The following is a 24,475-nucleotide window of genomic DNA, read 5'->3' as shown; positions in this document are numbered from 1 at the left end:
ACATTGATGAAAAAATGCTCAATAAAATACTGGCAAACCAAACCCAGCAGCACATCAAAAAGCTTATCCACCACGATCAAGTTGGCTTCATCCCTGGGATGCAAGGCTAGTTCAACATACACAAATCAATAAACATAATCCAGCATATAAACAGAAACAAAGACAAAAACTACATTATTATCTCAATAGATGCAGAAAAGGCCTTTGATAAAATTCAACACCTTCAGGCTAAAAACTTTCAATAAACTAGCTATTGATGGGATGTATCTCAAAATAATAAGAGCTACAAACCCACAGCCAATATCATACTGAATGGGCAAAAACTGTAAGCATTCCCTTTTAAAACTGGCACAAGACAGGGATGCCCTTTCTCACCACTCCTGTTCAACACAGTGTTGGAAGTTCTGGCTAGGACATTCAGGCAGGAGAAAGAAATAAAGGGTATTCAATTAGGAAAAGAGGAAGTCAAATTGTCCCTGTTTGCAGATGACATGATTGTATATTTAGAAAACCCCATTGTCTCAGCCCAAAATCTTCTTAAGCTGATAAGCAACGTCAGCAAAGTCTCGGGATATAAAATCAATGTGCAAAAATCACAAGCATTCCTATACACCATTAACAGGCAAACAAAGAGCCAAATCATGAGTGAACTCCCATTCACAATTGCTACAAAGAGAATAAAATACCTAGGAATCCAAATTACAAGGGATGTGAAGACTTCTTCAAGGAGAACTACAAACCACTGCTCAATGAAATAAAAGAGGACACAAACAAATGGAAGAACATTCCATGCTCATGGATAGGAAAAATCAATACCGTGAAAATGGCTATACTGTCCATGGTAATTTATAGATTCAATGCCATCCCCATCAAGCTATCAATGACTTCCTTCACAGAATTGGAAAAAACTACTTTAAAGTTAATATGCCATCAAAAAAGAGCCCGCATTGCCAAGACAATCCTAAGCCAAAAGAACAAAGCTGGAGGAATCACGCAACCTGACTTCAAACTGTACTACAAGGCTGTAGTAACCAAAACAGCATGGTACTGGTACCAAAACAGAGATATAGACCAACGGAACAGAACAGAGCCCTCAGAAATAATACCACACATCTACAACCATCTGATGTTTGACAAACCTGACAAAAATAAGAAGTGGGGAAAGGATTCCCTATTTAATAAATGGTGCTGGGAAAATTGGCTAGCCATATGTAGAAAGCTGAAACTGGATCCCTTCCTTACACCTTATACAAGAATTAATTCAAGATGGATTAAAGACTTAAATGTTAGACCTAAAACCATAAAAACCCTACAAGAAAACCTAGGCAATACCATTCAGGACATAGGAATGGGCAAGGACCTCATGACTAAAATACCAAAAGCCATGGCAACAAAAGCCAAAATAGACAAATGGGATCTACTTAAAGAGTTTCTGCACAGCAAAAGAAACTACCATCAGAGTGACCAGGCAACCTATAGAATGGGAGAAAATTTTTACAATCTACCCATCTGACAAAGGGCTAATATCCAGAATCTGCAAAGAACTTAAACAAATTTACAAGAAAAAATCAAATAACCCCATCAAAAAGTGGGCGAAGGATATGAACAGACACTTCTCAAAAGAAGATATTTATGCAGCCAACAGACACATGAAAAAATGCTCATCATCACTGGCCATCAGAGAAACGCAAATCAAAACCACAATGAGATACCATCTCATACCAGTTAGAATGGCAATCATTAAAAAGTCAGGAAACAACAGGTGCTGGAGAGGATGTGGAGAAATAGGAACACTTTTACACTGTTGGTGGGACTGTAAACTAGTTCAACCATTCTGGAAGATGGTGTGGCAATTCCTCAAGGATCCAGAACTAGAAATACCATTTGACCCAGCCACCCCATTACTGGGTATATACCCAAAGGATTATAAATCATGCTGCTATAAAGACACATGCACATGTATGTTTATTGTGGCACTTTTCACAGTAGCAAAGACTTGGAACCAACCCAAATGTCCATCAGTGACAGACTGGATTAAGAAAATGTGGCACATATACACCATGGAATACTTTGCAGCCATAAAAAAGGATGAGTTCATGTCCTTTGTAGCGACATGGATGAAGCTGGAAACCATCATTCTCAGCAAACTGTCGCAAGGACAGAAAACCAAACACCATGTGTTCTCACCCATAGGTGGGAATTCAACAATGAGAATACTTGGACACAGGATGGAGAACATCACACACTGGGGTCTGTCATGGGGTGGGGTGAGGGGGGAGGGATAGCATTAGGAGACATACCTAATGTAAATGATGAGTTAATGGGTGCAGCACATCAACACGGCACATGTATACGTATGTAACGAACCTGCATGTTGTGCACATGTACCCTAGAACTTAAAGTATAATAAAATATATATATAAACAGCTAATAAGCACATGCAAAACTGTTCAATATCATTAGTCATTACAGAAATGCAAATTAAAACCACAATGAGATACCACTACACACCCACCAGAATGGCTATAATCAAAACAACAGAAAATATCAAGTGTAGAATGGGATGTGGAGCAACTGGAACCCCCTCATACCCCAGAGACGGGAAGGTTAAATGGTGCAGTCACTGTGGAAAGCACTGTAACAGCTTTTCAAAAGGTTAAACATATATCTGCCATATGTCCCAGAAATGACAATTCTAGGTGTCTACCCAAGAGAAATAAAAACATTTGTCTACACAAAAACTTGCATACAAATGATTATAGCAGCATTATTCATAATAGTCAAAACGTAGAAACAACTCAAATGTCCATCAACTGGTGAATGAGTTAACAAGATGTGGTATAACCATATAATGAGATAGTCAGCAATAAAAGCGAACTACCAATGTACATTACAACAGTGATAAGTGTCAAAAATATGCTAAGCGAGGAAAAGCCAGTCACAAAACCCTATATTAAATGATTCCACTTATATGAAATTTCTAGCAAAAGCAAATGTATAAAGACAGAAAGTGGATTAGTGGTTGACTGGGGTTGGGGGTGGGAGCAGAGACTAACCACAAATGGGCACAAGGCCACTTTGTGCAGTGATGGACATGTTCTAAACATGGATTATGGAGATGCTTGCACGACTCTTACAAATTCACTAAAAACCAATGTATTTACAATGGATGGACTTTAGATATGTAAATTATACCTCAATAAAGTTGTGGGCTCAGTTCAGAGGGCAGATATTCCAGTCATATTCATTATGAGTCATAGGCAATCCAAAGATAGAAACAAAATGGAGAGAAAGAATACATTTACTTCTTCAATTTTATTTATCAAAAGCACTTTCTTTGGGTATCTCAAAATGTAAAGCTGTAAGTCAGGCACAATGGTGCACACCTGTAGTCCCAGGTACTCTGGAGGCCAAGGCAGGAAAAACGCTTGAGCCCAGGAGTTTGAGATCAGCCTAGGAAACATAGCAAGACTCTATCTATTATTTTTTTAATCAAAGCTAAAATACCCAGATCTCTTTTTTTAATTATTATTAATTTTTGAGACGGAGTGTTGCTCTGTCATCCAGGCTGGAGTGCAGTGGCACAGTCTCGGCTCACTGCGACCTCCGCCTCCTGGGTTCAAGCAATTCTCCTGCTTCAGCCTCCAAAGTAACTGGAACTATAAGCGCCTGCCACCATGCCCAGCTAATTTTTGTATTTTTAGTAGAGAAAGGGTTTCATCTTGTTGGCCAGGCTGGTCTGGAACTTCTGACCTGAAATGATCCACCCGCCTTGGCCAAAGCGTGGCAATTACAGGCGTGAGCCACCACACCCGGCCCAAGATCTCTTAAAATATGACTTTGAAGGCAGTTTGCCTGGAGGTTAAGGGTTGGAACTGTGGACTCAACCTGTGTCTAAAACACAGCATTCCTACTTACCAGCTGACTTGAGCATGTTACTTAGACTGAGTTTCAGTTTCTTGTTCCTACACAACAAAAATAATACATACAACAAAGTTGTTTTAAACTAGCACACTATCTATTAACAGCACATGGTAAATACTCAACAAATGCTGACGTTATTATCTTTATTATCGACACATCATCATTACCATCACTATGACTGTAGTTTCCTTGGGAGACTTGAAAACTTGACTGACATGTGTATGTTCCTAACATACATTTAGTGCTTCATCATTGCTCTATTCAATTTAATTCACTTCCCAAACATAACCATGTTCCCTTCCTTATAACCCTCATTCGTTATCTTAGGGACTTATACTTTGAAATAAAATCCCCAGATCATTTCACTAACAGAACAAAAGCTGTACTATTCCCTGGCTAAAGCGAGATATTTTCCAAATCAACCATAGGAAAACAAACATTTTTAAAAGGTGCAGTTTTGGTTTGTTTCTAGGATAAGAGAACTGGACAAAGAAAAAATGTCAGTATCTCCTCAGAGAAGCCTGGCAAACAGGGGAAATAACACTGAACAAAGAAAGCCATGTGCAGAGGACCTGGCACAGAAACCCAACTGCCAGACATTGCACCCGAGAATCACCAACACCTGCAGAGTAAAGCAAAGGGCCATGTACAGTGCTGGCTGCTTCCTGGGTGACAGCTGAAACCCAGTCGAGTTCAAAAACCCCTCGCTGTGGGGGTGTGTTTTTGCTTTGTAACATCTACATGAAAAGGGAAGGGAAACTGCATGGGGTAAACTTTTTATTTGTAAGACAAGTGTCTTCTTGTTCTCTTTTTCTTTTTCTGGTCAGTGGGTGGAGGGACAGAACCCTGGAAAAATATCTGTGCCACCAAGCAAGACAGTCCCATCACTGATGTCAGGAAAAGCAGAGCAGTCACCTCTGGCTTGCCCAGCCCGCCTCACTCGCCCAGCAGCACACACGGCAACTAAAGAAGCCTACTTTAGCTGGCTGGAGCATTCTTCCAGCCACACACCTCAATGATCATGCCACAACATGGCAGGGGGCGGGTGCCTGTGCCAGGGAGGGACACATGCCCTTTACTCCCCACACTTGCTGGTGAGTCACAGAAGCCCTGTGACCTCAGTACACTCAAGGGAAGTATGTCATGGGGCTTACCCTTCGTGAGAACCGCTCTAACTTAGCATACAAGAAAACCTCACAGCTCATGTGGGGACTTCTCCTGGGCACCACCTAGCTCCTGCCTTAGTAAAGTGTAGAGAAAACCAGCTTCCTCACAGAAATGTCTTTTAGAGCCAAATGTAAGTGTCCCTGAAATCAAGTAGACAATGATGTTCCTGTCATTCTGGGTCTGTCCTTGAATGTTGTCTCTGTTGTTTTCTTTCCACTACGAAGTCATAGACCCTGGGACCCAAAAAGGCCCAAGGGATCTAGAGAGGTGAAATAACTTACCAAAGGCCACAGAGGATGGAAGTGGCCAGGCCAAGACTAACACCCAGCTTTATCCACAAAATCTGGAAAATGCTATCATGCTATCTTCGACCCAGAAAAGAAGTGCTCACAAGAAGAATATCAAGGGAGGCTAGTCCAGACTCTGAGCTAGTGTCAAAGTTCAAATCCAGTTCGGTCCCTTACTAGGGCATGCAACCTGGACAATTTCCTTAACTTCCGTTTTCTCATCCATTAATAAGAGGATAGTAACAGCATCAACCTTACAGAGCACTACAAGCATGAATGTATCAATACCAAGAGTTTCTATATGACTGATCCTCTTCCTCCTCCTCCTCCTCATCATCCTAAAACAGACAGGGGAATGAGAGTGAAGAAGGGATGATAGGTACAAAAGGTAGAAAGTGAGTGTATGATCATTAAATAAGTAGAGCATAATTTAACTTCAAAAAATTCAAAGACATGGCTAGGGTCATATTAACAGGGGTTAGTGAGAACATAAAAGCAAAATGTGTTATAAACCATGGCTCCAACTATGTTAAATATTCATACCCACATGTATATACATACTTCCAGAAGAAAGTGAAATAAAATGCATGAAACATTAATTCTCTGGGCACTGGGATTAAGGTGGATCTTTATTGTCTTCTTTGTTACTTTTACTTCCCAAATTTTACACAGCAGACATGTATTGCTTTAGAAAACAAAATAAATGTAGGTTTTAAAGGCTGTTTTTTATTTTATTTTATTATTTATTTATTTATTTATTTTTATTTATTTATTTTTGAGATGGAGTCTTGCTCTGTCGCCCAGGCTGGAGTGCAGTGGCCAGATCTCTGCTCACTGCAAGCTCCGCCTCCCAGGTTCACGCCATTCTCCTGCTTCAGCCTCCCGAGTAGCTGGGACTACAGGCGCCCGCCACCTCGCTCGGCTAGTTTTTTGTATTTTTTAGTAGAGACGGGGTTTCACCGTGTTAGCCAGGATGGTCTCGATCTCCTGACCTCGTGATCCACCCGTCTCGGCCTCCCAAAGTGCTGGGATTACAGGCTTGAGCCACCGCGCCCGGCTTTATTTATTTTTTGAGACAGGGTTTTGCTCTGTTACCCAGGCTGGAATGCAGTTGTGCGATGACAGCTCACTGCAATCTCCACCTCCCAGGCTCGAGCAATCCTCCTGCTCCAGAGCCCCCACCGCCCATAGCTGGGACCACAGGTGCATGCCCCCACACCCACCTAATGTTTGTATTTTTGAAGAGATGAGGTTTCATCATGTTGCCCAGGCTGGCCTTAAATCCCTGGACTCAGAGCCATCTGCCTGCCTCCGTCTCCAGAAGGGCTCACAGGCAGAGCCGCAGAGCCCAGCCCAAGGCTGTTTTTTTTTTTTTTTTTTTTTTTTTTTTAGTGAATAAGGCAGAGTTTTATTGGGTGAAAAGGGAAAAACAGGAAACAGGGACCCTTATAAAGCCAGAGTCCTTGCTTGTGTGCTTCCTGCTTTGCAGTTTGAATCCCAGGTTCCACACAGGAAGAGGAGGGGCCAGGCTCCTCCCCATTGCAAAAGGTGTGAACTTCTGTGGCTCCCCCGCGGTGTGCATTCCTCCCAGTGCAAAGGCCAGCTGGAGTTTTGCCAGGGAGCCATTTCAACCTGGCTGTCTCACTAACACGTAATACATTCTTCGTGTGTGTGTGTGTGTGTATGTGTATGTGTGCGCATGCGCACGTGCAATTGATTTCTATATTGTCAATGGGTGCATTTATCTCATAACTGCAGAGCTGGGTAGCTGTGTTAAAAGCTGTATGACCCTGCAAGGCCTAAAATATTTGTTATCTGACTTTTGTTTTTTTTTTTTTTTTTTTTTTATTATACTTTAAGTTCTAGGGTACATGTGCATAACGTGCAGGTTTGTTACATATGTATACTTGTGCCATGTTGGTGTGCTGCACCCATCAACTCATCAGCACCCATCAACTCGTCATTTACATCAGGTATAACTCCCAATGCAATCCCTCCCCCCTCCCCCCTCCCCATGATAGGCCCCGGTGTGTGATGTTCCCCTTCCCGAGTCCAAGTGATCTCATTGTTCACTGCAATCTCCACCTCCCAGGCTCGGGCAATCCTCCTGCTCCAGAGCCCCCACCGCCCATAGCTGGGACCACAGGTGCATGCCCCCACACCCACCTAATGTTTGTATTTTTGAAGAGATGAGGTTTCATCATGTTGCCCAGGCTGGCCTTAAACCCCTGGACTCAGAGCCATCTGCCTGCCTCCGTCTCCAGAAGGGCTCACAGGCAGAGCCGCAGAGCCCAGCCCAAGGCTGTTTTTTAAAAGTAGACACTTGATACCAGGCCAGGCCCCAAATGGCAAAAGGGCTATTAGGTAGAATCCCAAACTCAGACAGCCAAGTGGGGAGTGCCTGTGTCTGGGAAGAGAATAAGACTTAGTGGGAAGGGGGAAGCTTAACCACCAAGCTATGCCTGAGAGCATCAGGCCAGGGAAGGACTCTGTCAAACAGGAATAAATTCCAAAAGAAAACAAAAGAGAAGTGACATCAGCAGTCCCTAGTTAAAAAAAGAAGAAGAAAGAGAATCCTGGAGCAAGCCTCTGTGCAGAAACTTTTTTCCCCCGGCTGGAACAGAAGATCAGTCACCAAAACTAAAAAGCAAAAGATCCAAGTGGCTGAAAAGAGGAATCATGAGCTCCTACTGGGGACAAGACTTGCTTGGAAGCCCATCTGAGGGCCTGCTGCCCTGTCTCCACATCTGAGATCATCCCCCGATCCCAGCCAGGACCAGGGATTTCCTGCTTTTGGCATCCAGATGTGAGAAACAGATCTGCTGACTCTGAAATTACCGACTGACAAACGCGAGCCAGGGCCCACAGAGAACGCGCTGTGGGGTTTGAGATCGAGTTCATCTGGCATCTTTCTCGGCACATATCTTCCTGGCTTGTCTTCAGTCTCCACCCCTCCCAGTTTGAGTTCCCACCTTACCCTTTTGCAGAGATTCCTTGTAGCTCATATGAAGGAGCAGACAGGAGACACGGAACAGATAGCTGAGAGAAGTACTGGGGGCCTCCCAGCTCTGTTCAGAGCCCCACTCTCCTCTGACCAGCATGTTAAGGTTTATCCGGATCGCCCCCCACAGTTCCCCTATTTCACGGATGAGGGAAATGAGACAGAAAAAGGGGGACTGCATGTCTGTTCCATCAAAGTCAGATGAGATGATACACTGTCTTAAGACCATCTGATTCAGGACTTTGCCTGAGGTCACAAATCTTTGTAGTGACAGGCCGGGACAAGCACATAACTATCCTAACGGCTGCTCCTTTCTTCAGCACTGTGGCTGCGTGCAAGCTGGACTGCGCTCTCTACTGCTCACTAGAAAAGTTCCAGTCCCCCAGCAGGCACCGGGGCTCCGGCGGCCGTGGCATATCCATGTCCTCTGCCCGCTCTGTGTCCTCGTCCTCCTTCAGGGGGCTACAGCGGCATCCTGGCTTGGTCCGACGGGCTGCTTGCGGGCAATGAGAAGCTCACCATGCAGAACCTCAACGATCGCCTGGCCTCCTACTTGGACAAGGTGCATGCCCTGGAGGCAGCCAACAGCAAACTGGAGGTGAAGCTCCGTGACCAGTAGCAGAAGCAGGGGCCCAGGCCCTCCCGCAACTACAGCCACTACTATAGGACCATCGAGGACCTGCAGGACAAGATTCTTGGTGCCATCATTGAAAACTCCAGGATTGTCCTACAGATCGACAACACCCATCTGGCTGCAGATGATGTCCGAACCAAGTATGGGTGCTGGATGAGGTGACCCTGGCCAGGACTGACCTGAAGGCACAGATCAAAGGCCTGAAGGAAGAGCTGGCCTACCTGAAGAAGAACCACGAGGAGGAAATCAATGTCCTGAGGGGCCAAGTGGGAGACCAGGTCAATGTGGAGGTGGATTCGACTCTGACCTGCCAAGATCCCGAGTGACAGGTAAAGCCAATATGAGGTCATGGCCAAGTAGAACCAGAAGGATGCTGAAGCCTGGTTCACCAGCTGGACTGAGGAACTGAACCAGGAGGTCACTGGCCACACAGAGCAACTCCAGGTAAGCAGGTCCGAGGTCACTGACTTGCAGTGCACCCTCCAGGGTCTTGAGTTGCAGTTGCAGCTCAGCATGAAAACTCCCTTGGAAAGCACATTGGCAGAAACAGAGGTGTGCTCTGGAGCCCAGCTGGCACAGATCCAGGCACTGATCAGCAGTATTAAAGCCCAGCTGGGTGATGTGCAAGCTGAAGGTGAGTGGCAGAATCAGGAGTACCAGAATCAGGAGTACCAGCAGCTCCTGGAGCAGATCACCACCTACCGCAGCCTGCTCGAGGGCCAGGAAGATCACTACAACAACCTGTCCACCTCCAAGGTCCTCTGAGGCGGCAGGCTCCGGGGCCTCTGCTCTCCTCAGAGCGCGTCTCCTGGGTAGGGGGATGGGAAGGAAGGAACCCTTACCCCTGGCTCTTCCCCTGACCTGCCAGTAAAATTTTATAGCCCAAGGGAGGGAAAAAAAAAAAAAAAAAAGAGCAAAGAAAAGTTCCAGTCCAATCCCCAGGCTCCTCTTGGGCAAATGTCAACATATAAAATGATCCAGAAGGCCAAGTCGAATTAAGGTGTAATGGACAGGGGTACCTCTTCACTTTGTCTAAGGGACAACTATAACAGAAAACATCTCAGTCAAAAAAGTGACCCTGCAATGTGGACGGCCAGGACCCACAATGAGCCAGAGGAGTTGGCACCTTTTCAACACGGGCCTGCATTCCTACAGGTCCAGATCCCAGAGTGTACTGTATCCAACGTGCCTGTGGCTAGTGTGTGTCTATAGACTGTGGAACCACACTCCCTGACTTCCAACCCTGGCTCCAGCACTTACTCTGTGACTTTTGGCCAGTGTATTAACCTTTCTGTGTCTCTGTTTCTCCTCCTGGAAGGTAAGCACTAAGTATCTCCAATCTTTAAAAGTTCCTAAGAAGTCTGTATCCGGCCGGGCGCAGTGGCTCAAGCCTGTAATCCCAGCACTTTGGTAGGCCGAGACAGGTGGATCACGAGGTCAGGAGCTCAAGACCATCCTGGCTAACACGGTGAAACCCCCTCTCTACTAAAAAATACAAAAAACTAGCTGGGCAAGGTGGTGGGCGCCTGTAGTCCCAGCTACTCGGGAGGCTGAGGCAGGAGAATGGTGTAAACCCGGGAGGCGGAGCTTGCAGTGAGCAGAGATCTGGCCACTGCACTCCAGCCTGGGCGATAGAGCGAGACTCTGTCTCAAAAAAAAAAAAAAAAAAAAAAAAGAATTCTGTATCCTAGGCCACCCTACATTTACGTGCGCACCCAGCAGCCCTTTCTGTCCCCTTTGAACCCAACCTGAGGGAGGACAGGTCCCTCTCTCAGCCTCAGAAAGTGAATCATGATAGGATTCAACCTTTTCTTTGGTTTTCTCCTTCTCTTTGGCCAGTGACAAGTCAAAGGCAAGTATAACTCAGGTCTCACTAAACAGGGAGGTCAGCAGGGAAAGACTTCCTTTCCCATTAAAAAGACATAGGTTTGGCCAGGTGCGGTGGTTCACACCTGTAATCCCAGCACTTTGGAAGGCCGAGGCAGGTGGATCACCTGAGATCAGGAGTTCGAGACCAGACTGGCCAACGTGGTGAAACCCCATCTCTACTAAAAATACAAAAATTAGCCGGGCGTGGTGGCACACACTTGTAATCCCAGCTACTCGGGAGGCTGAGGCAGAAGAATCACTTGAACCTGGGAGGCAGAGGTTTCAGTAAGCCGAGATCACGCTATTGCACTCTAGCCTGGGCGACAAGAGCGAAACTCCGTCTCAAAAAAAAAAAAAAAAAAAAAAAGACACAGGTTTATGCAAAGTATATTAGGCCATTCTTGCACTGCTATAAAGGAATACCTGACACTGGGTGATTTATAAAGAGAAGAGGTTTAACTGGCTCACAGTTCTGCAGGCTGTACACGCATGGCACCGGCATCCTGAGCACAGCTTCCAGGGAGGCCTCAGGGAGCTTTTACTCACGGCAGAAGGCAAAATGGGAACAGGCATGTCACATGGTGAATGCAGGAGCAAGAGTGAGTTGGAGCAGAGGTGCCACAAACTTAAACAACCAGATCTCATGAGAACTCACTCACTATCACAAGGACAGCACCAAGACATGAGGGATCTGCTCCATGACCCAAACACCTCCCCCACCAGGCCCCACCTCCAACATTGGGGATTACATTTCAATATGAGATTTGGGCGGGGACAAATATCCAAACCATATCACACAAAAGAAGCCTTTTGACCCTTCCACTGCCTTTAGTGCTGCTAAAGCAGCCATCTGCGGCCATGGGGAAAGAGCCAGGAAGGCCAAGGGGATGGTTCTGGTTTCTGCGCCCAGGCCAGCCTCCACTTATTCCAAGGATGACTGTGAGGAATGTGGACCCCTGCGTGGCTAACTCTTGCTTGTGGCCAAATGCCATCCTAATAGATCAACTGTACAAGTTTATTATCATTAAAAAAAAATTTTAAATCATGTTCTCCAAAAAGTTACTGAGTAAAAGTGATGTTGCAATATCAGTATGACTCACGGCATTGATTTTTGTTTGTTTGTTTGTTTTTTGGGTTTTTTTTGAGACAGAGTCTCACTCTGTCTCCCAGGCTGGAGTCTGTGGCACAATCTCGGCTCACTGCAACCTCCACCTCCTGGGTTCAAGTGATTCTCCTGCCTCAGCCTCCCGAGTAGCTGGGACTACAGGTGTGCACCACCACGTCTGGCTAATTTTTTTGTATTTTTAGTAGAAACGGGGTTTCACCATATTGGCCAGGCTGGTCTCGAACTCCTAACCTCGTGATCCGCCCACCTCAGCCTCCCAAAGTGCTGGGATTACAGGCATGAGCCACCATGCCCGGCCAGCATTGTTTTACATACACACACAGATACAGAAATGCAGGGGTGTGTGTGTATATATATGATATATGTATACTATAGATGGGTGTACATGTCACATATATTTCCCAGCTTTGTCCACTCAGGCAGCCTTGAAGCTGTGATGTCCCTGTAGCAAGAAGCACACGTAGTATCTGGACGTTGGTTTCTAAGTACCATCCTCCAGATGACCTCCAAGAGACCAGTGTTCCTTGAAGAAATGGCTGACTCTAGGCCACCCTATGTTTACGTGCACACCCAGCAGCCCTTTCTGTCCCCTTTGAACTGCACCAAGGAAAATGCAAGATGAACCTGGACATCTTAGAATGCCACAAAGCAAGGGAGGTGCTTTTTTAAAAAGGCAAGGGGGAAAAAGGAAAAAAGAAGAAAGATGGGGCATGTCAAATGGACATATAAGCCAAACTGAAGGAGTTCCCAATAGTCAAAGCTGGAACAAATTAGAGGAAAAAAAAAAAAAAAAAACAGGGATAGTAGTATAAGATCATAGAATAAATCAAGTATCTATAAGCCTATACCGAAATAAATAAGTAACTAAGTAAATACAGCAAAAGGGACAGATCTTCCTTACAAAAGAATTCTAATTAATACTTGCAGAAGGAACTAGGAAAATAGAAAATCACCTGTATTTCACTGGAGCAGAAATGTTTGCCCTAAAAAAAATTATGGCCTTCAGTCGTCCCGGGAATGATCAGCTCTTGCACTTTCGGTAATAGCAGGATTATGGACATTAATACAGAACTCAACAGTTTACAAATTTTTTTTAAGAAAGAAAAGAGAAAATCATGATTAGAACACCATAGTAATAACTGCTCCAACAAGATCCACTGATGAAGCTAAAATCAATCTGTGAAACTTTATAGAGAAACATTATTTCCACAACCTTAAAATATCTCCTTCCTGAATGCTAATACAAATATTAATTACTGTGGTGGTTTTAAAATATGTCCACAGACTCTTTGATACTCCTCCAAGAGGTGGAACTTAATCCCCCCATGCCCTGAGTGTGGGCTGGACTTGGTGATTCCTCTCTATTAATAAATGATGGAAAGGGAAAGACAGTAACCTTACAGTAGTGAAACCTAGCAGACATGACTTGATAACTAAGTGAGGTTAACATCACCAGTAACAAGCCATCTTGACATCATGTACTCCTTCACAGGCCGCAGTGAGAACAGCATATCACCTGAATTGTATTTGTCCCCAAAGTCCATAACCTCAATCTAATCCTGAGAAGACACTAGACAAACCCAAATGGAAGAACATTCTACAAAATGCCTGAATACTACTGTTCAAAAGTGTCAAGGTCATATGTCTCAGTCCATTTAGTGTTGTTATAAAGCAACATCTGTTTTTTTGGCTCATGGTTCTGCAGGATATTCAAGAAGCATGGTGCCAGCATCTGCTTCTGGTGAGGGCCTCAGGCTGCTTCCACTCATGGCAGAAGGTGAAAGGGAACTGGTGTGTGCAGAGATCACATGGTGAGAGGAGAAGCAAGAGAGAGGATAGGGGCCGGGCACAGTGGCTCATGCTTGTAATCCCACCATTTTGGGAGGCCAAAAGGGGAGAATCTGTTGAGCCCAGGTGTTTGAGACCAGCCTGGGCAACATGGTGAAACCCCATCTCTACAAAAAATAGAAAAATTAGCTGGGCAAGGTGACGTGTGCCTTAGTCACAGCTGCTCGGGGGGTTGAGGTGGGAGGATCTCTTGAGTCTAGGAGGTTGAGGCTGCAGTGAGCCGTGATCATGCCAGTCCACTTCAACCTGGCCAAAAAACAAGACCTTATCTCAAAAAAAAAGCGAGAAAGAGAGTACAGGGGTAGGCTCTTTTTAGCAACCAGCTCTCATGGGAACTAACAGAGTGAAAACTCACTCATTATCACGAGGACAGCACCAAGTTATTCACTGGGGATCCACTCCCATGACCCAAACACTTCCCATTAGGCACTCACTTCCTACACTGGAAATCGGATTTCAACATGAGATTAGCAAGGGTCAAACATCCAAACTATAGCAGCCATATAAGACAAGGGAAGATGAAAGTGTCATACATTGGATGAGACTAAGGAGACATGATAACTAAATATAATGTGGATTGGATCCTGGAACAGAAAATAACATTCGAGGAAAAACTGGGAAAATGTGAATAAAGTATGTAGTTAACAACTAAAGTTAATAGTGTTGTACCAAGGTAAATGTCTTCATTTTGATAAACATACCATGTTGTTTAAGATATTCATATTAGGCTGGGCATGGTGGCTCATGTCTGTAATCCCAGCACTTTGGGAGGCCGAGATGGGTGGATCACCTGAGTCAGGAGTTCGTGACCAGCCTGGCCAACAGGCTAAAACCCTGTCTCCACTACAAATACAAAAATAAGCTGGGTGTGGTGACAGGCGCCTATAATCCCAGGTAGTGAGGAGGCTGAGGTAGGAGAATTCCTTGAACCCAGGAGGCGGAGGTTGCAGTGAGCCGAGATCGCACCACTGCACTCTAGCCTGCACGATAAGGTGAGACTCCATCTCAAAAACAAAAAACAAAAAACAAAAAAAACATAAACCAAACAAAGCAATGCTCCAAGAAGATGCAGCACATGTATCCTAAGGCTTCAGGTTCCCACAAAATCCCTGAGTTTGCCCAGAGTTTGGGATGCATTAGAGCCTCTCTCACTAATGAATACCATAGCCATGATGACCATGCATCCAGGAGGACCAGCATGTATCCTCTAGTTATTCACTGGAGGCTGTACCCCAAGGGTCTTTCCTAATTCTCACTGCTGCGAGGACCTGGATGAAAAGTGATAAGCCTCCAAGCATGGCAAGGCTTCAGCCTGTTGCTTCTGGCTATGGTCCCATCACTCAGCACTTTGAAGACCTGCACAGAATGAGTTATTAACACACCCAAAGAACAAATTCTGAGAGTGCATCAATATTAATTCATTTATAGAGAGGCTTTGCTTTATCCTCTTTCTTGATTAAATGCTTAGTGCTACCTCAAGAGATAAGCTGTCAAAGATAAAATCTTACCCAACATCTTAAAGGAAAGCACTTATTTAAAAGTTCTCATCAACCAGACGCGGTGGTTCATGCTTATAATCCCAGTGCTTCGGGAGGCCAGGAGTTCTAGATCAGCCTGGGCAACATAGCAAGACCCCATCTTTAAAAATAAATAAATAAAAAGTTAGCTAGGTATGGTGGCAAATGCCTGTGCTCCCAGCTACTCAGGAGGCTGAGGCAGGAGGGGAGGCTGAGGCAGGAGGGGAGGCTGAGGCAGGAGGGGAGGCTGGGGTGGGAGAATCCACTGGAGCCCAGGAGTTTTGGGCTGCAGTGAACTATATGATTTGGAGCCGAAGTGACATTCTGTCTCAAAAAATAAAGTTCTCATCACCTAAATGTATGACTTTTAGTTCACATTTTATTTGTTGAATCTTTGGGTAAGACTCTTGTTGCTGTTTCTTTCTTTTTAAGATGAAGTGATAGACTGCTTGCAAAAAAGGCCCCAAATCCTCCACCCCACTCCCTTGTACCCACACCCTTTACTCAGTGTGACTATGTGGCTTCTTTCATTAAGGGAGTTTGTTTACCAAACCTTGCAGCTGGGCTGGCCACGTGGATTGCTTTAGCCAACATAAAGTGGCAGAGCTGGCAATGTGCCAGTCCGGAACCCAGCCCCACGAGGCTCTGCTTTCTTCTGTTCCCTGCTTTACAGCCATGAGAACCCTGCTTTACAGCCACGAGAACAAGTCAAGGCTAGCTGCTGGAGAACGAGAACATATGTGGTATAAAGATGAGCCAGCCCAGCCTAGAAGACAACTGCCCACATGGGCCCAGCCCACATTGCTTGCCTACAGAACCATGGGCTAAATAGTTACATCACCGCATTTTAGGATAGTTTGTTATCCAGCAAAATCTAACCGATACAATTTAAGTGTGTGATTTTGGTGCTGTTAATTATTCTGATCTTAAAAGTAATGGAGAAAGTCAGAAAATACAGAAAAGGAGAAAATCACCCACAATTTATCACTAGAATAAAACCAACATTCTGGTGGTGTTTCTCCCCAATCTTCAGTATATTAGTGTGACTGAATGAAAATGAAATCCACTTAATTTTAATTCCGTATCTTTCTCCTCCCACCGAAAACATTTAATAGAGTTTTTCTTATGCCATTAGTATCTGAAAACGTAATTGTTAATGGTTTAAATATTCTATTTATCATGAATGTACAATAAACCTGTGCCATATATTTCTGTAGTTTCTAATTAATTAATAATGAAGTTATTTATTCATTATTGTAAGTATTATTGTTCATTTGAGTACAGAAAGCTATGTTCAACTCTATGCTTATTTCTTTAAAATAAGCTTCTAGAACTGAAATTCTTGATTCAAAGAGTACAGACTGCTAGTCAAAGCCAGTCCCCCTACACCTACACACACACACACACGCACACACACACACACGTCTTCATTGCTGGTAGAGACACATTTTGTTCCATTGTTTACCCTACGTTCTACCATGTGCTCAGAGTAAGGAGCCTCTTCCCAACAAGGAAGAGAAAGGAGAATCCTGACAGTCTAAGCTACCACCTAAATCTAACTCACCACCTATTTTAGTATAGGCCATTTAATGCAATTCTGGCCAGTAAGACATGCGAAAAGGTCTTTTGGGAGCTGTTGGAAAAGGTTTTCTTTACAAATACCCATGCAAGAAGGAATGGTTCCTTTTCTCAACTCTAGATACGATTGTAAAAAGATGCAATGCCCGAAACTGATGCAGCCATATTGACTACGAGGACTTAAGTCTATGGGAACAAGCTATGTACTCAGGATAGCGGAGAAGGAAAAGGAAAGACTCATGTCCTTTGTGATGTTTTTGAGCTGCTGAATTTCCTGGAGACACTCCACCTCTGGACAGAGAGATGATAAACCTAAACTTCTTTCTGTGTAAACCATTTTTACCAGGTTTTCCGTTCCTTACACCCTAAAGGACAGAGACTCTTTCAAGGCTTTCCTCACACACTACCAAATTGAGCTCTCAGAGAGAATGTAGCAACGAACTTTTTCTGCAGAACTACATGGGCTTAACATAAAATTTACAAAATAACTTGGAGAAAAATAATACATGTAAAATATTCAATGTTCTTATATTCACAAACCTGATACCTCCTTTGTTCAAAATTTTTAAAAATATCTCCTAGTAAATTCCATTATTTACTTATTCCAGCAATGCGCTGTGAGAGTTTTTCTAAAGGTTTTATGCTTTTTCACTGTTATTATAACTAGAAGCACTTTCTCTATCTAACAGATTGTTGCTGGTATATAATAAAGCTATTATGCTTCATGTATAAACCCACAACATTACTGAGTTGTCAATAAGTTTAGGAATATTAGCATACATTTGTTTCTTTTTTATTGGTATGTAATTATGTTGCTTATTTTTTAAAAACTTTTTACGTCCTACTATCAGCTATATTTCATATGTTTCATGCTTTATTGCATTGACAAGAAATTCTAGAACAATAATAAATATCATCTTAGTTTTTTTGTTTTAAAGGGAATCTCTAATGTTTCACTATTAAGTACGACATTAAATATTGGTTTAAGAGATATGTACGTGTGGGTGTACAGACATACAAAATTTATTCTTCTTCTTTTTTTTTTTTTTTTCAAGACGGAGTCTCACTCTGTCACTCAGGCTGGTGCAGTGCCACGATTTCAGCTCACTGCAACCTCCTGGATTCAAGCGATTCTCCGGCCTCAGCCTCCCAAGTAGCTGGGATTACAGGTGCTCACCACCACGCCTGGCTAATTTTTGTATTTTTAGTAGAGACGGGGTTTCATCATGTTGGCCAGGCTGGTCTCAAACCCCTGACCTCAAGTGAGCCGCCTGCCTTGGCCTCCCAAAGTGCTGGGATTACATGCGTGAGCCTCCGTGCCTAGCCACTACTGATGTTTCTGACAGCTTAGAAAGATACAGTCCTTGCCTGAAGGTTCACTTTCCCTTTGTAGCACTTCACCAACTATGCTGCACTTTCCTGATGCTGAGAGTTGTCCATGGCTGGTTTGTTTTCTTTTGTTTTCCTACCGTACCAGAAATACTGCTCCGTGTTTTCAGACAGTGCTATATAGGAGGAGAGGAGGAGAAAGTTTCTCCATTTCCGAACACAGGGCCAACCACCTGTCCATTTCCCACCATCCCGATGTGTATCAGTTATCTATTTCACAATAATGCTGGGCGAAAGCAATTGGAGAAACTCACCGGCATACAGCAGTAAAGGCTCATAGCTCAAGTGTCTGGAGTGGTCAGTTAGGCGGCTCTGCTGATCCTGGCTGAGATTACTTGCCCTGGAGTAATTATCACCCTGTGATCAGCTGGTTCTTTGCTGATTTAGGAAGTCTTTAGCCGGGAAGATTAGGGTAATTCAGCTCTGCTCTGAGAACATCCGTGAGACAACGGTGGATGTGCAAGAGAGCAAGAAGAATCATGCAGTCTCTGAAGGCCTGGGCTTGGAGCTGGCATACTCTCCATCATACTACTGCAGCTTGTTGGTCAAAGCCAATGTCAAGAGGCCAGCCAGGCTGGGCGCAATGCCTCATGCCTGTAATCACAGTACTTCGGGAGGCCGAGACGGGCGGATCACCTGAGGTCAGGAGTGTGAGACTAGCCTGGCCAACATGACGAAACCCCGTCTCTACTAAAAATATAAAAATTAGCCAGGCATGGTGGCGTGCGCCTGTGATCCCAGCTATTCGGGAGGCTGAGACAGGAGAATCATTTGAACCCGGGAGGTGGAGGTTGCATCAGTGAGCCTAGATCACGCCACTGCACTCCAGCCTGGGTGACAGAGCAAGACTCCGTCTTAAAAAAAACAAAAAGAAAAGAAAAGAAAAAAGAAAAAAGAGACGCCGATTCAAGGGGTGTCTCTTTAGTGAAAAGAATTACAAAGGCATGGATCCAGGGAGAGGTGGGGAACTGGCTGCCCTTGCAATCTATCACACCGTATTCCTTCTCCGTCTTCAGTTACATCTACACATCAGTGATCCTGCATCTTCTCCTCTCACATCTTCTCTCTACCATAGTGTTTGGCCACAAGTTACCCCTTCCCTGCAGAAAATACAGTGGCTTTTGTTAGTCCAACACTTCAGCTATCTCAGAGACCAAAAGGAGTAGCTGGGCCTTCCGGTCAGGATAAGGAACAAGAACTGCTAACTGAGCTGTTCAAGGCTCTCTCGGGTGGGAAGGGCATGTGGGAAAGAACACAGTCTCCATGGCTGGGTATGATTCAGGGAAGAATGGCCACTGGGGAGCCACGTTCCACATCTCCACCTTACAGTGAATCAGGAATATAGAAAAATCAAGGTTGAAACTATACAGAGTAACACTCCGTAGCAGCACAGCCTTGTCCACCTCAGCAAGTCTAAGTTCAGGCTCTGCTCTCGCCTGCTGCCTGCCCTTGGGCAAGCCTTCTATCTCTTAGGATACTGAAAAAACCAATGGGTTGGACGGGTCTCAGTGAGCCTTCCAGCACCAACCTTCCACACCTATAGATTTTATTTCATTACCAAACTAAACTCTCTTCACACATATTTATTCTTCATGTCAACTTGTAGTATGACTATCTGTGTAACAATTTTAAAAATCAGAAGAAACACTAACAACAGCATAACCTTCAACCCAACTTCTCCAGACGGGTCTCCCACCACCGCAGGTGAGCAAGGGCGGGCTAAGATTATTATTCTATCAAAGCAGCTTCATGGAAAGAAAGGGAATCAAATGTGTACATTTTTCAGGGCAGTGCACATTCATCTGTGATTGAAGAATGATTCAGACCTGTTTCAAGCAATAATTTAATTTTTCACACTGAAAATTATCATCATTTCCCCAATTTTCAGTTTTTTTTAATTCAACTTATTTTTTGTATAGGTGATACATGTACATGGCTTTACATTCATAAGCTACAAAATAATATAAAGTTTAAAAGTAAGTTTTCCTGTCATTCCTGCCCCTAAGCTATTCAGTTGCTCTCCTCAGTGACAACCACACTTACCACATGCTCAGTACATACAATAAGTGTAAGTGCATATGTGTGCAGGTAAGCAAGCATGTGTGCACACACACACTATTCTTTTTTTTTTTTTTATGGAGTCTCATTCTGTTGCCCAGGCTGGAGTGCAGTGGCATGATCTCAGCTATATCCTCCATCTCCCAGGTTCAAGCAATTCTCCTGCCTCAGCCTCCTGAGTATCTGGGACTACAGGCACACACCACCACGCCCGGCTAATTTTTGTATTTTTTTTAGTAGAGATGGGGTTTCACCATGTTAGCCAGGCTGGTCTTGAATGCCTGACCTCAAGTGATCCACCCACCTCAGCCTTTCAAAGTGCTGGGATTAAAGGCGTGAGCCACTGTGCCTGGCCTATTCTTTTTAGACTATAAATGGTATTATCCTAAAAACATTATTTTAAATCAGTAAGTAGAAGTAGATCATCATAAAGGTCTTCATCCTCATCATATTCATATTCCTGAGGAAAAGGAAGAAGAGGAGGGTTGGTCTTGCTGCCTCGGGGGTGTAAGAGGCAGAAGAGATGGAGGAGGTGGAAGGGAAGGCAGGAGAGGCAGGCACACTTGGTGTAAGTTTTATTGAAAAAAATCCCGAATAAAAGTAAACCTGCATAGTTCAAAACAAAACAAAACAAAACATTATGTTGCACCTTGCTTTTTTCCCTCCTAATATTATATTGTAGACATTATTTCATAAAGAGTAGCTCCAGATTTTTCAAAGACTGTATCATATTCTGTTGTATAGCTATTCTATTTAACCAGTATCTAAAAACTAATGAATATTTACAATGCTTTCAGTATTTTGCTCTTTTAAACAATGTTACCATGAGTACCTTTGTACACAGGGCATTTTGCACAGATGCAAGAATATCTGTAGGATAAATTCCTACACAGTTACTCTCTGCACAACCATGGATTTGTAACTTAGATAGAGCCTAACCACTTCCAGAGACACTAGACTGGGGTGGCAAACTATATCCCACAGGTCAAATCCAGTCCATGAGCTAAGGATACTTTTATGTTTTAAAGAGTTGTTTTTAAAAAAAAAAAAGAAAAGAAAAGAAAAGAAGAAAAAGGAGAGGGAGAAGGAAGAACATGTGACAGAGACCTTACAAGGCCTTCAAATATTTACTATCTGGCCCTTTACAGAAAAACTTTGCTGAGCCCTACACCAATTTACAGTCCCACCAGCAAGGCATAACAGTGAAGGTTTTTCCACTATTTCCAATCTAATCTTTGGTAAAATTAAGATTTCAGGTAATGCTTCGAGTTTTGTTTCAGCTGAAGAAAATAAGGCACTCATAAAACACTTACATCATGGCACTATGATCTTTTCAGGCAAAAATATGGCTTGTTCTAGGGCACACACATAAACTGACACTTGAACTTTTCGCCTCACATTCACAGGTGGTGAGAAAAGGTTAGAATCCCCAACTGTTAGAACTGGAAGGAAGTTTAAAGGTTATCTGCTGTGAGAGTTACGGATTTTGTGTGCCATTAAAATTTCAAAACAAATTTAAAGGATTAAAACAATATTGTCAATTTTTTATGTTGCCAGTAAAGTCATTAAAAAATAAAAACAGCCTGGGCGCAGTGGCTGTAATCCCAGCACTTTGGGAGGCCAAGGCGGGCGCATTGCCTGAGCTCAGGAGTTTGCGACCACCCTGGGCAACACGGTGAAACCCTGTCTCTACCAAAACACAAAAAATTAGCCAGGCGTGGCAGCGTGCACCTGTAGTCCCAGCACTTGGGAGGCTGAGGCAGGAGAATTGCTTGAACCCAGGAGGCGGACGTTGCAGTGAGCCAAGATCACGCCACTGCACTCCAGCCTGGGTGACAGAGCGAGACTCAGTCTCAAAAAAAAAAAAAAAAAAAAAAAAAAAAAAATTCCAACCACCATCTACTTCTTTCACCGTCACTTCATAAAGGAATTTATCATTAAAAGTAGGGCGTATCCAATATTAGAATAAAGGAGACTCCATTAAATTAAATATACTTAGCTTTACGAAAAGCCAAACACATCACCATTTTCCTTCTGCCTTTGCTTCACATTGAGGAAAACTCCATGTGAAACCCATGTGGAAACCAACTCCACTGTTTCCTAAACAATTGAAAGACCCTATACCCAAATGAATGCTCAAGATTCAATTCTGGGCTGGGCACAGTGGCTTACACCTGTAATCCTAGCACTCTGAGAGGCCAGGAGTTCAAGACCAGCCTTGCCAACATGGTGAAACCTCGTCTGTACTAACAATACAAAAATTAGCTGGGCATGGTGGGGCATGCCTGTAATACCAGCCACTCAGGAGGCTGAGGCCGGAGATTCGCTTGAACCTGGGAGGCGGAGGTTGCAGTGAACTGAGATCATGCCATTGCACTCCAGCCTGGGCGACAGAGTAAGACCCAGTCTCAAAAAAAAGAAAAAAAAAAAGAAAAAGATTCAATTCTGATGACAATGAATTTATGGCAGACCCAGAACTAGAATCCAGGACCTATGCCTGCCAATCCGCCTAAATTTTCCCCTAAACCACATTCTCCATGTGTCCTGAAATCACAAAACAAATGACCAGCATAACTGGTCCCATAGCACCCCAGCCAGTCTCTTCCTTCCCACATCACTGCTCTTCCCTCGTAAGTGTGATCGCTTCTCTCTCAGCCAAAATGTGTTTTTAGTCCTCTTTACTGGGAGGCAGGGAGCAAAACAACAAAACCGGACATTTTCTCTCTTCTGAGTAGCTGGAGAATCCTAAATTCATGCAGACTCAAACGACAATCACCCATTCATTCTAAACGTGTTTTCCCCCCATCAATCCTTATAAATAGGCTTTGCCTCACTCTCCTTTGGTGTGTGAGGTGGAGAGGGACTGGGGTCCCTGGAAACACACGCATGAGCTTCTATGTGCACTTACGCATCAACCCAAGGGACTTCCAGATGGTTGGCGAGAGGCATCTCCTACAGCTTCTTCCACACCCAGAACCAAAATAACGAGTAGATAGTCACACTTCAAACAGATCATCTAAGACAGAACACTGGACTTCGACAGAGAAATGACAGGAAACATCTAAAGCAGGGAAGGAGAGAGAAGCAAGGCCTACTCTGCCAGGGTGGGCTGGGATCCAGGACAGGTTCCCCAATGCAGAGAAAGGGTAAGTGTCACGTTCCCACTACAGAATCCTGCAATCTTAGCCGCGAGAGAGCCCCTCCACTCTGGGGGACCCAGAGACTAACCTAAGGCGCTGCCTGGAGACTGTGTAACCAGAGACGTTGCTCCAGAGGGGGAACTCACACTGTTTCCCACAAACCCCGAGTCTTAAGCACCTACAGCACAGTGTCATTTTGAAAGCCCAGCCCCCACCAGACTGCATCCTGTCCTCAGGCCTAACAGCCCCTGCATCTCCACATCCCTGGAGTCCCACTGACATTTCTCCCCCTCAGCCACCATTGCAGGGGCCAAGAAGGCAGCCACTGGAAACAACTTGACCCAGTCTTCATCCCCAGCAGAGGGGCAGCTGCACATTTTCACATGCCCCAGGACAAGTCCACTGACCACAGCTAGTCATGTAGGTAGTTATGGGCCAAAGCTAGTGAAGTACACATCCCTCAGACCCCTGCCTATGGCGGCTCCCACTGAAAGCAACCCTGCCCTCCCCAGTAGCAGGGCCACAGCACATAAACTGCTGCCTGCACCTGGCCATTTCCCCAGTGGCCTATAGGGATCACCCTCCCCCTGCCTACCACAGCCGGTGCCTACACATGCCACCAGGGGTGGGGCAGAGGACAGCTTGACTGGGATTTATCCCAAGGATGCAAGCATGATTCAACATATGCAACTCATCACATAAACAGAATAAAGGACAAAAACCACATGATCATTTCAACACACATAGAAAAAGCGTTTGATAATATTCAATATCCCTCCATGATTAAAAAAAAACTTCTCAACAAACTCAGCCTAGAAGGAACATACTTCAACATGATAAAGGCCATATATGACACACCCACAGGTAACATCATACTGAATGGGGAAAAGCTGAACGCCTTTCTTCTAAGAACTGGAATAAGACAGGGATGCCTACT

The 24,475-nt window shown here is 44.3% G+C and overlaps 1 protein-coding gene and 1 pseudogene across 1 annotated transcript in view; one reads left to right on the top strand and one right to left on the bottom strand.

Annotated features, from left to right (window-relative positions):
* Positions 1 to 24,475, bottom strand: part of LOC105483690 (transmembrane and coiled-coil domain family 3) — a 308,537-nt gene that overhangs the window by 259,264 nt on the left and 24,798 nt on the right. The window lies entirely within an intron of this gene.
* LOC139356785 (keratin, type I cytoskeletal 19 pseudogene) lies at positions 8,478 to 9,778 on the top strand (annotated as a pseudogene).

The sequence above is a fragment of the Macaca nemestrina genome, chromosome 10, assembly GCF_043159975.1.
Source record: "Macaca nemestrina isolate mMacNem1 chromosome 10, mMacNem.hap1, whole genome shotgun sequence".
In the NCBI taxonomy this organism is placed as follows: domain Eukaryota; kingdom Metazoa; phylum Chordata; class Mammalia; order Primates; family Cercopithecidae; genus Macaca; species Macaca nemestrina.
This window is presented reverse-complemented; position numbering and strand designations above follow the sequence as displayed.